This window comes from Somniosus microcephalus, chromosome 7 (assembly GCF_052327205.1).
Source record: "Somniosus microcephalus isolate GS21.2 chromosome 7, FLI_Smic_1.0, whole genome shotgun sequence".
NCBI classification, from domain to species: Eukaryota; Metazoa; Chordata; class Chondrichthyes; order Squaliformes; family Somniosidae; genus Somniosus; species Somniosus microcephalus.
Window position 1 is genome coordinate 38,932,038 of NC_140993.1, and position 12,455 is coordinate 38,944,492.

The window sequence follows — 12,455 nt, forward strand, 5'->3', positions numbered from 1 at the left end:
TTCAAATAAATATTTTAAAAAATCACATTTTTTAAATAAACTATAAATTACATGAAATAACTATTTTAAACAATAATTTAAATTTTTGAAAAATAATTTTATTTTCAAACGGGGCTAAAAAATAAACTTACCTTTCTTTAAAGTATTTAAAAATAATAAACCTGTGGAAAAAATGTTTTAATTTTAATTAATTCACCACTTACCTCGTAAAAAGCAGGCCTTGCAACTGCTTTTTATATGTCCAACTTCTGAAGACTTACCCTCCCGGGAAAACCTGCAAATAAGACGTCAGTTTGATGTGCACGCGCAACCTCTACTGCGCACGCGTTCGACCTCTGAACCCCTTCATGCAGGAAACCGGCACTTCCATTGGGCTTACGGGTGAGCACCCCGTGCATACTCACCCGTGGAGACCCGAATTTCTGGGCCAATAAGGGGAAAAGGTCTCTGGTGGGTGTAGTCTGCAGGCCTCTGAACAGTAACAATACTGTTGCACAGAGTATAAATCAACAAATAATGGAGGCCTGTAAATAATCATGGGTGATTTTAATCTCCATATTGATTGGACAAATCAAAATTGGCCATGGTAGCCTTGAGGCGGAGTTCATAGAGTGCATCCGGGATGGTTTCCTAGAACAGTACGTAATGGAACCAACCAAGGAACAGGCTATCTTGGATCTGGTACTGTAAGTTGCAGGGTTCTCAAAATTCCTGCACTCCCCGAGTTATGGATCAAGGGACCCTGTTTTGGACAAGTTATTAAAAACAGGGTACCCAAAATGGCTTCTGTAAACCTCGTGACCAATACTGACAGGATTTAAAAAACAAGGCTCTGCCAACAAGCAGGCCTGGAGACGGAACATTAAAATGCAAGAATCTGTGTACAGGAACTCTCGAGAACCAGCCAGGCAAAGTAAACACAGAATACGCATTTATTCAATTTAAATCAAATCAAACTAGAATGGGCCCGTGATTGTGGCCATTAGCTTTCTGCATGTTTAATCGATAACAGCTCACAGTAGCCATCAAGTCAGGATGGGGGCAATTAAGTCTTATCCATGACAAAGCAACAAGGATATCAGGGCCATTAGACCCGGAGACAACCACTCCTAAAGTCATTAAAACAAATGGCTGTAATCATTTAAAACAGCCCGCCAAAAGTTAAACAATGGACTGACCTGATTTGACGCGCAGATAAGGAGTTGAAGAAACGGGTATAATTGAAGGCCCTCAGTAGCAATCGCTCTCTTCTCTTGACCCTTGCTCTTGACTTTGACTCTTGTCTGTGGCCTTGGCCGGCTGCTGCTCATACTCGCGCCCTGGCCTCGTGGCAGGCTCTCTTCTCGCTCCCCGCACCACTCAACAACTGAGGACGCCCATTACACCGGGGCCAAACGCGGGAGGAGAACGAGACCCGAGTTCAATGCCACACCGGACACACAGGCCGAAAAGGGGCAAAAGAGACGAGACGCGACGAAACGAGACGAGACGAAGAAGAAGGTAAAACCGACAAGAGCAGAGAAGGGCAGCAAAAGACGCATTGGTAAAAACCAAACGCCTAGTTATAAGCTGGCATTTGGGGAAGAAAGTATATGTATGGACAGTGAGAATTAGTTGGCGTTAGAACACTGCGAATAAGCTGGCATTAAACGCGGGTGTTCACGCCCACGACGAATAAGCTGGCGTTTGAAGCATGGCTAGTAAAATCTTGTAAGGAGCGAAGACCGCCAACCGACCGCAACATTACCGCTGACGACCGCCCGAGGGAGAAGAAGAAGAGAACCCATTGCAATAAGACGACGACAGTAGCTGAGGAGAGGGAGGGTGCATCGCAGCGCCACGCCCTGAGACCACGTGGCGACGGGGTACCCCAAAGGACAGCAGGACCAGACCTCAAAACTCACAAATGTTAAAGCAATAGGTTTTGGATTGGTGAGCATGCATTCCTGGCCCCTCATAGCTTAATCTAGTTAGGTATAGGGGGTGGGATAAAGATAAGGGGATTGTTAATGTAGTTGTTTTCCCTCAATGTGCCGTGTGTTCCCCATTCCCATATAAGTGTAATTGTTTCATGCCTGTAATTTTATACCAGTAATTTTTCATAAGATTGTTGTATTCTGTTTTAATAAAATCTTGGTTTTCTTACACCAAACCACTTGTCTACTCGACTTTCTGTATCGCCGCCTGTACCTATGTCTGGTGTCTAGAACCCAGGGGTGTGGGAGCGATTCAAACTGCTCAAGGGACAGTCAGAGGCGAAGCTGACTGGGCATGGCACACGCCACCCCCTACAGTACTGTGTAATGAGACAGAATTAATAAATGATCTCATAGTAAAGGATCATCTAGGAAAGAGTGGTCATAGCATGGTTGAATTTCAAATTCAGTTGGAGGGTGAGAAAGTTATATCTCAAACCAGTGTCCTGATCTTAAACAAAGGCAATTACAATGGCATGAGGGCAGAACTGGATAAAGTGGACTGGAAAAATAAATTAAAGGGTAAGACAGTTCAAATGCAGTGGCAGACATTTAAGGAGATATTTCATAACTCTCAACAAAAATATATTCCAGTGAGAAAGAAAAAATTTGAGAGAAGGAAGCACCATCCGTGGCTAACTAAGGAAGTAAAGGATGGTATCAAATTGAAAACAAAGGTATACAATGTTGCCAAGATTGTTGGGAGACCAGAGGATTGGGAATTTTTAAAAAACCAGCAAAGGATGACTAATAAAATAATAAAGAGAGAGAAGATGAATTATGAGAGTAAACTGGCAAGAAATATTAAAACAGATAGTAAGAGCTTCTACAGGTATATAAAAAGGAAGAGAGTAGCTAAAGTAAACATTGGTCCCTTAGAGGATGAGACTGGGGAATTAATAATGGGGAACGGGAAAGTGGCAGAGACTCTGAACAAATATTTTGTATCTGTCTTCACGGTAGAAGACACTAACAACATCCCAATAATGGATAATCAAGGGGCCACAGGGAGGGGGGAATTAAAGACAATCACTATCACTAGTACTTGGAAATAGTACTTGGTAAAATAATAGGACTAAAAGACAACGGCCTAGAAATTCATTATAGCCACTTTTGGGGTGGTAAAGTCGGGCGGCCGCTAAAGTTTGCGCCCGGCGCAAATTCGAGGCCACTTCGCCGATATTCATTAGCTTTGCCCTAAGAGTTTGCTCGAGCGCTAAAACTGGCGATGCACGACTCTCTTTAGGCGCTAAGCCAGCGGCCCGGGCGCTAACACCGGAAGGTGGGCGCAAGGCAGGTGCGGCGAGCTGCTGATTGTCGGCAGACACTCTGGCTCCGGTGAGCTCTTAAAGGGGGAGGGTGGATTTGTTTTTTTGAAAGGCCGAGACTGCTGTACTTGTGCTGTTGGGGAGGGCTTCTCTCCATCAGTTTGTTATGTGGTACCGGCACACCACTGCCTCCTCCTCCTCCTCCTCCTCCTCCTCCATCTCCATCTCCATCTCCATCATCACCATCTTTGTCTCTCACAAAGTGTTGCAAAACGGCTGCCTTTTCTACTGCAGGAGTGCCCTTTAATTTGCGCTCCCCGCGGCCTGCCTCGGCTGTGTACCGTTCCACTTCACAGTCGTTCGGGCCGCCAGGCGCACAATGGGGCGGTGCGAGTGAAGTTCCGGTTCCGGGCGCACAAAGGGCGTTGCACGACGAAATGACGTCATGATCTGCGTGCGCAGCTGAGCGCGCGCAAAGACTTTGCGCCGGCGCTAAATGTCTACTGAAGTTGGGGCGAGGCGCAGATCGCGCTGCGCCCGGGCGCTAAGCGCCTAGCGCTCGAGATCTGCTCCTCCTAAGGCGTTAACGGCTGGCGCAGCCAACTGAATTTCTAGGCCAACAAGTCCCCTGGACCAAATGGCCTGCAACCCAGGGTCTTAAAAGAAGTGGCTGCAGAGATAGTGGATGCATTGGTTGCAATATACCAAAATTTCCTGGACTCTGGAGAGGTCCCGGTGGATTGGAAAACCGCAAATGTAACACCACTATTTAAGAAAGGAGGGAGACAGAAAGCAGGAAACTATAGACCAGTTAGCCTAACATCTGTCGTTGGGAAAATGCTGGAGTCCTTCATTAAGGAAGCAGTAGCAGGGCATTTGGAAAATCATAAGGCAGTCAAGCAGAGTCAGCATGGTTTTATGAGAGGGAAATCATGTTTAACAAATTTTCTGGAGTTCTTTGAGGATGTAACGAGCAGGGTGGACAAAGGTGAGCCAGTGGATGGGGTGTATTTGGATTTCCAGAAGGCATTCGATAAGGTGCCACATAAAAGGTTACTGCATAAGATAAGAACTCACGGAGTTGGGGGTAATATATTAGCATGGATAGAGAATTAGCTAACTAACAGAAAGCACAGAGTCAGAATAAATGGGTCATTTTCCAGTTGGCAAACTGTAACTATTGGGTTGCCACAGGGATCGGTGTTGGTGCCCCAACTATTTACAATCTACATTAATGACTTGGATGAAGGGACCGAGTGTAATGTAGCCAAGTCTGCGGATGATACAAAGATGGGTGGGAAAGCAAGTTTTGCAGAGGACTCAAAGGGCTCTAATTTCTCAGGGTCGTGGAGGCGGGAATGGAGGCATGTGGGGTGTTAAAATTGCAAAAAGTGGCGGGTGGGCCCAACCCCGCCTCCGCCCCGCATCCAAACAATTTTCAAGAAATCGTGCTCCCATCTCCGTCCCACCTCCAAGAGGTGGGATAGGCCCTTAAGGCCCTTAACAAGCACTAAATTGCCTCTATTATCCCACTTTGAAAGGCCTTTGTGATTTTAACCCTTTTCCCACGTGAAGCACACCTGCTCTGAAACACGACAGTGAAACCTGGCGGGAGCACAATTGGATTGCTGACTATTAGCAGCAGCTCCACCATTAAAGAGGAGATTTGATCAGCCATCATTTGCAGGTGGCAGGACTTTGTTGTCTCAGGTCTGGGGGAACTTTTAGGAGGCATAACCACAGCTGTGGAAGTTTGGAGCCTGACACCCATCTCCAGTGTGACCTCCTGGGAAACCCCTCTCCCCACCTTGACTGAGCGCTCCCTCAACTGAGGAATATACCAGAAGCATGGGAGCCATTTATTTCCTTCCCTTTTGGACATCAGATGAGGACAAAGACCAGCCGCGGCACCAGCAGAACAATGAACAACAGCAGCAACAACATCAGCAGCAACAACAGGAGCGCCAAGCTGCTGCTCACCCACCTGAACCTGCACAGGCCAGAAGGGCCCAGAGCATGGATGCCCGTTGGTGCAGGAGATACCCCCGAAACAGGGTCTACAGATACAGGGTCAGCTACCTCAACATGCCTGAGCAGCAGTGCCAAAGGCGGCTCCGACTTTCGCGAGAGGTAGTGGGTGACATCTGCGCAATGCTGCAACAAGACCTGTGTAACGTCCGTGTGTAATTGAGACACGGACTGCAGGAGTTGGTTATAATAGGTGTTTACTGAATGGAGACAAAACTGGAACTACTATACAAAGTTACTACACAGGCTTATATACCGGGGTGGTCACTACTGGTACTGCAGTATACAGGGGCTGCAGAATATAGTTCCTTCTTCAAAGTACATACACTACAATTCCTCCCCTTTTAGCTAAACAGTACATAACATTCGATTAATAATTAAATAACATATTTACAATTACAGTTGCTATATACATTAGCTGAAGTTAAGCAATTATAAATTCAGTCTTTGAGGAGGCTTCCTGATTCTGTCCGGATAACGCCTCTTTGGGGTATCAGGTTCTTCTGGCAAAGTTGATTCGGGATCAACGTCGTTGTTTGGTTCATCTGCTTCCAATATCACCGATTCTGAGGTAGATGCAATTGGTACTTCGGTTTCATCACCAGGTGTATCGGCTCGTGGTGTGGATTTGACGTTTTCCAATGACTCTAGAATCTGGTCAGCATGGCGTCTTACAATGCTCTCTCCAACGTCCACGGTATACATTAGAGGTCCTTGCCGTGTGCAGATCGTTCCTGGCTGCCATTTCTCTGTGCGGTAGTCCCGGGCCAAAACTGGTTGACCTATCTTAAAACTCCTGGTTGGCCTTTCATTCATATTCTGACCAGGAAAGGCCTCAGTGTGAGAATTGGCGGGACTCGCGGGCTGAGCGGCTGTATAAAGGCTCCAGAGACCAGGTAAGGCCTCAGTGCGAGAATCGGCGGGAATCGCGGGCTGAGTGGCTGTATAAAGGCTCCCGAGACCCAGGTAAGGCCTCAGTGCGAGAATCGGCGGGAATCGCGGGCTGAGCGGCTGTATAAAGGCTCCCGAGACCCAGGTAAGGCCTCAGTGCGAGAATCGGCGGGAATCGTGGGCTGAGTGGCTGTATAAAGGCTCCAGAGACCAGGTAAGGCCTCAGTGCGAGAATCGGCGGGAATCGCGGGCTGAGCGGCTGTATAAAGGCTCCAGAGACCAGGTAAGGCCTCAGTGCGAGAATCGGCGGGAATCGCGGGCTGAGCGGCTGTATAAAGGCTCCAGAGACCAGGTAAGGCCTCAGTGTGAGAATCGGCGGGAAACGTGGGCTGAGCAGCTGTATAAAGGCTCCAGAGACCAGGTAAGGCCTCAGTGTCAGAATCGGCGGGAATCGCGGGCTGCGCGGCTGTATAAAGGCTCCCGAGACCCAGGTAAGGCCTCAGTGCAAGAATCGGCGGGAATCATGGGCTGAGCGGCTGTATAAAGGCTCCAGAGACCAGGTAAGGCCTCAGTGTGAGAATCGGCGGGAATCGCGGGCTGAGCGGCTGTATAAAGGCTCCAGAGACCAGGTAAGGCCTCAGTGTGAGAATCTGCGGGAATCGCGGGCTGAGCGGCTGTATAAAGGCTCCAGAGACCAGGTAAGGCCTCAGTGTGAGAATCGGCGGGAATCGTGGGCTGAGCGGCTGTATAAAGGCTCCAGAGACCAGGTAAGGCCTCAGTGTGAGAATCGGCGGGAATCGTGGGCTGAGCGGCTGTATAAAGGCTCCAGAGACCAGGTAAGGCCTACCAATCTCCAGTCTGGGAACTCGGAGGGAAGGAGAGAGGTAAAAAGTAATCCAAGTGTGACGTCACTAGAAAGCGGGTAAGTGATTGGTTGGTAAGTATTTCTCCCTTTTTAAGCTTAAATCTCTTTGGTTTATAGTTTCTAAGGTGTGATATTCACCATCTAGAATCGGGGCAGAGGGTATTTAAGAATAATATTAATAAATTTAATTAATTACATAGAATGGGAGATCAGGTGATGTGTTGCTGCTGCAATATGTGAGAGCTGGTGGACACCATTGATGCTCACGGTGATCACATTTGCAGTAAGTGTTGGCTGCTCGAGGAATTCCGGCTCCGTGTTGAAGAGCTGGAGTCCGAGCTTCAAACAGTGAGACACATCAGGGAGGGGGAGAGTTACCTGGACTCTGTGTATCACGAGGTATTCACACCAATTAGATTAATTAATTCAGATGTAGTCCGTGGCCAGGGTCAGGATGGTGTGACTAGAAGTGAGGCAGGTACGGGGATCCAGGAGGTAGTGTTGGAGGAGCCGCAGCCCTTGCAGTTGTCCAACAGGTTCGAGGCTCTTACTCCCTGTAAGGATGGGAACAGGGACTGCGGGGAGGATGAGCAACCTGGCCACAGCACCGTGGAGCGGGGGACCATTCAAGTGGGGGGAGTTAAAAGAAATGTTGTAGTGGTAGGGGATAGTATCGTTAAGGGGATAGATAGAGTTCTTTGCAGCCGAAAGCGAGAGTCCCGAAGGCTGTGTTGCCTGCCCGGTGCCAGGGTTAAGGACATCTCCTCTGGACTGGAGAGAAACTTGGAGTGGGAGGGGGAGGATCCAGTTGTCGTGGTCCATGTTGGTACCAACGACATAGATAGGACAAGGAAGGAGGTTCTGCTGAGGGAGTTTGAGCAGCTAGGGACCAAATTAAAAAGCAGAACCACAAGGGTAATAATCTCTGGATTATTACCTGAGCCACGAGCGAATTTGGCTAGGACAAATAAAATTAGAGAGTTAAATGCGTGGCTCAAAGACTGGTGTGGGAGAAATGGGTTTTGTTTCCTGGGACACTGGCACCAGTACTGGGGCAGGAGGGAGCTGTTCTGTTGGGACGGGCTTCACTTGGCCAGTGCTGGGACTAGAGTCCTGGCGGATCATATAACTAGGGCTGTAGAGAGGGCTTTAAACTAACTAGTGGGGGGGAGGTTCCTAGAGAGCAAATAATAAAAATGACAACAGAGAAGGTCATAGACTTAGGTAGCAGTGGGGAAATTAAAAACCAGAGCATGTCAGGAAGGGGCAGAAGGTATGGAGTAAAAGGTAAAGTAATAAAAAGGGCAAAAGCAGGAACGAAGTGTCACAAAACATCTTTGAAAGTTCTCTATCTGAATGCACGTAGCATTCGTAACAAAATAGATGAGTTAATGGCACAAATAACTACATATGGGTATGATCTTGTGGCTATTACAGAAACATGGCTGCAGGGTGACAATGCCTGGGAATTAAACATACCAGGTTATTTAACGATCAGGAAGGACAGGCAGGAAGGAAGGGGAGGTGGGGTGGCTATGTTAATAAAGGAAGGAATCACTGTAATACAGAGAAATGATATTGGGTCAAAAGATCAGGATAATGAAACAGTTTGGGTGGAGGTAAGGAATAATAAGGGGAAAAAAACACTAGTGGGCGTAGTCTATAGGCCTCCGAACAGTGGCAACTCTGTTGGACGGAGTATCAATCAGGAAATAGTTGAGGCTTGTAATAAGGGAACATCTATAATTATGGGGGATTTTAACTATCATATTAATTGGACAAATCAAATTGGGCAGGGCTGCCTTGAGGATGAGTTCATTGAGTGTATTAGGGATGGGTTTCTTGAGCAGTATGTAACTGAACCGACCAGGGGGCAAGCAACCTTAGATCTGGTCCTGTGTAACGAGACAGGATTAATTAAAAATGTCCGAGTAAAGGATCCCCTTGGAATGAGTGACCATAACATGGTTGAATTCCATATTCAATTAGAGGGTGAGAAGGTTGGATCTGAAACAAGTGTGCTAAGCTTGAATAAAGGAGACTATGAAGGTATGAGAGCGGAATTGAGTAGAGTGGATTGGGAAAATAGATTAAAGGGTAAGACGATACATGATCAGTGGTGTACATTTAAGGAGTTATTTTACAACTTCCAAAAAAAATATATTCCACTGAGAAGAAAAGGGTGTAAAAGAAAAGACAGCCATCCGTGGCTAAGTAAAGAAATTAAGGATAGTATTCGACTAAAAACAAGGGCATATAAGGTAGCCAAATCTAGTGGGAGGATAGAGGATTGGGAAAACTTTAAAAGACAGCAAAAAATAACAAAAAGATTGATTAAGAAAGGGAAGATAGATTATGAAAGTAAATTAGCAAAAAATATAAAAACAGATAGTAAGAGTTTTTATAGTTATATAAAAAGAAAAAGGGTGGCTAAAGTAAATGTTGGTCCCTTAGAGGATGAGACCAGGAAATTAATGGTGGGAAATATGGAGATGGCAAAAACACTGAATGAATATTTTATATCAGTCTTTACAGTAGAAGACACTAAGAATATCCCAACACTGGACAAACAGGGGTCTAAAGGGGGGGAGGAGCTAAACACGATCAAAATCACTAAGGAAGTGGTACTCGGTAAAATAATGGGACTCAAGGCGGATAAATCACCTGGACCTGATGGCTTACATCCTAGGGTCTTGAGGGAAGTGGCGGTAGGGATTGTGGATGCATTGGTAATCATTTTCCAAAACTCCCTGGACTCGGCAAAGGTCCCGGCAGACTGGAAAACTGCTAATGTAACACCCTTATTTAAAAAGGGCAGTAGACAGAAGGCTGGAAACTATAGACCGGTTAGCCTAACATCTGTGGTAGGTAAAATTTTGGAGTCCATTATTAAGGAGACAGTAACAGGACATTTGGATAATCATAATTTAATAGGACAAAGTCAGCATGGTTTTATGAAGGGGAAGTCATGTTTGACAAATTTGCTGGAGTTCTTTGAGGAAGTAACACATAGGGTGGATAAAGGGGAACCAGTGGACGTAGTGTATTTAGACTTCCAAAAGGCATTTGACAAGGTGACACACAAAAGATTATTGCTTAAGATAAAAAATCACGGGATTGGGGGTAATATTCTGGCATGGATAGAGGATTGGCTATCTAACAGAAGGCAGAGAGTTGGGAAAAATGGTTCATTCTCAGACTGGCAATCAGTAACTAGTGGTGATCTGCAGGGGTCAGTGCTGGGTCCCCAACTCTTTACAATCGATATTAACGATTTGGAGGAGGGGACCGAGTGTAACATATCAAAGTTTGCAGATGATACTAAGATGGGAGGGAAAGTAGTGAGTGAGGAGGACATAAAAAACCTGCAAGGGGACATAGACAGGCTAAGTAAGTGGGCAGAGATTTGGCAGATGGAATACAATACTGGAAAGTGTGAGGTTATGCACTTTGGCAGGAAAAATCATAGAGCAAGTTATTATCTTAATGGCAAGAAACTGGAAAGTACTGAAGTACAAAGGGATCTGGGGGTCCTGGTGCACGAAACTCAAAAGGTTAGTATTCAGGTGCAGCAAGTGATTAAGAAGGCCAATGGAATGTTGGCTTTCATTGCTAGGGGGATAGAATATAAAAATAGGGAGGTATTGCTTCAGTTGTACAAGGTATTGGTGAGACCGCACCTGGAATACTGCGTACAGTTTTGGTGTCCATACTTAAGAAAGGACATACTTGCTCTCGAGTCAGGACAAAGAAGGTTCACTCGGTTAATCCCGGGGATGATGGGGTGGACATATGAGGAGAGGTTGAGTAGATTGGGACTCTACTCATTGGAGTTCAGAAGAATGAGAGGCGATCTTATTGAAACATATAAGATTGTGAAGGGGTTGGATCGGGTGGATGCGGGGAAGATGTTCCCGATGATGGGTGAAACTAGAACTAGGGGGCATAGTCTTAGAATAAGGGGCTGCTCTTTCAAAACTGAGATGAGGAGGAACTACTTCACTCAGAGGGTGGTAGGTCCATGGAATATGCTGCCCCAAAAAGCTGTAGAAGCTACATCATTACATAAATTTAAAACAGAAATAGACAGTTTCCTAGAAGTAAAGGGAATTAAGGGTTACGGGGAGCGGGCAGGAATTTGGACATGAGTCTAGGTTCGGATCGGTCATGGCCCTGTGGGTAGCGGAGCGGGCCCAGGGGCCGTGTAGCCTGATCCTGCTCCTATTTCGTGTGTCTAATTCTGTTAGATTCAAGAGATGGTTCTGTGATAGTGGATTGGCGGTTAGGATCAGGTCAGCCATGATCTTATTGAATGGCGGAGCAGGCTCGAGGGGCCGATTGGCCTACTCCTGCTCCTATTTCCTATGTTCCTATGTAAACTGCCTGTTCTCCACATCTCTTCTGATGTTTGGCTTAACCAAATCCAAGCGGCATCTTAGTCTTCGATTGAAGAACATCATGGCTGGAGTTTGGTTGGTAACCGCATGTGTCGCATTCCGGTAGGCAAAAAAGAAGTTATCCACCTTGTGTTGTAGGGGTATGTCTTCATTACACATTGCCTTGATAGCCTTCTTGAATGTTTGAACGAACCTCTCAGCTAATCCATTGGTGGCTGGATGATATGGGGCGGATGTGTAATGGTTAACACCATTGTTCTTTAAGAACCTCCGGAACTCTTCAGACACAAACTGTGGTCCATTGTCAGAGCAAATCTGTTCAGGCAGCCCATTTCTGTCGAATATGGTTCGTAAGACTGTGATGGTTTTTTCTGTGGTGGTTGAGGACATTTTTATTACCTCTGGCCACTTTGAATGAGCATCCACCGCAATTAAAAACATCGAGTCCATAAATGGACCAGCAAAATCAATGTGTACCCTTTGCCATGGAGATGAGGGCCACTCCCATGGATGTAGAGGGGCTTGTGGTGGGGCATTTTGGACCTTCTGGCATCCTGTACAGCTCTTGGTCATCTCTTCGATTTCTCTATCGATTCCCGGCCACCACACAAACGCTCTGGCTAAGTTCTTCATTTTTACCCCTCCCAGATGACCCTCATGAAGCTCATTGAGCACTCTATCCTTCAATTTGGGTGGAATTACTACTCTGGATCCACACTTCAAGGTTCCTCGGCACACTGACAGCTGTTCTCTTCTCGGCGAGAATGCTGGCAACAGTGGTTCGCCATGTGCTGGCCATCCCTTCACCGTTAAATCATAGACACTGGAGAGTGTCGCGTCATTTCGTGTTTCCTTTTCTATGTTTGCATTCGTCACAGGTAGACATTCGACTATGGTCGAGTGGAATATCTCCACAGGATCCACTGCAGGTGCTTCTTCCACCATCGGCAACGGTAGGCGCGACAATCCATCAGCATTCCCATGCTGTTTAGTTCCTTTGTACTCGATGTCATATTGGCGTGCCCCTAGG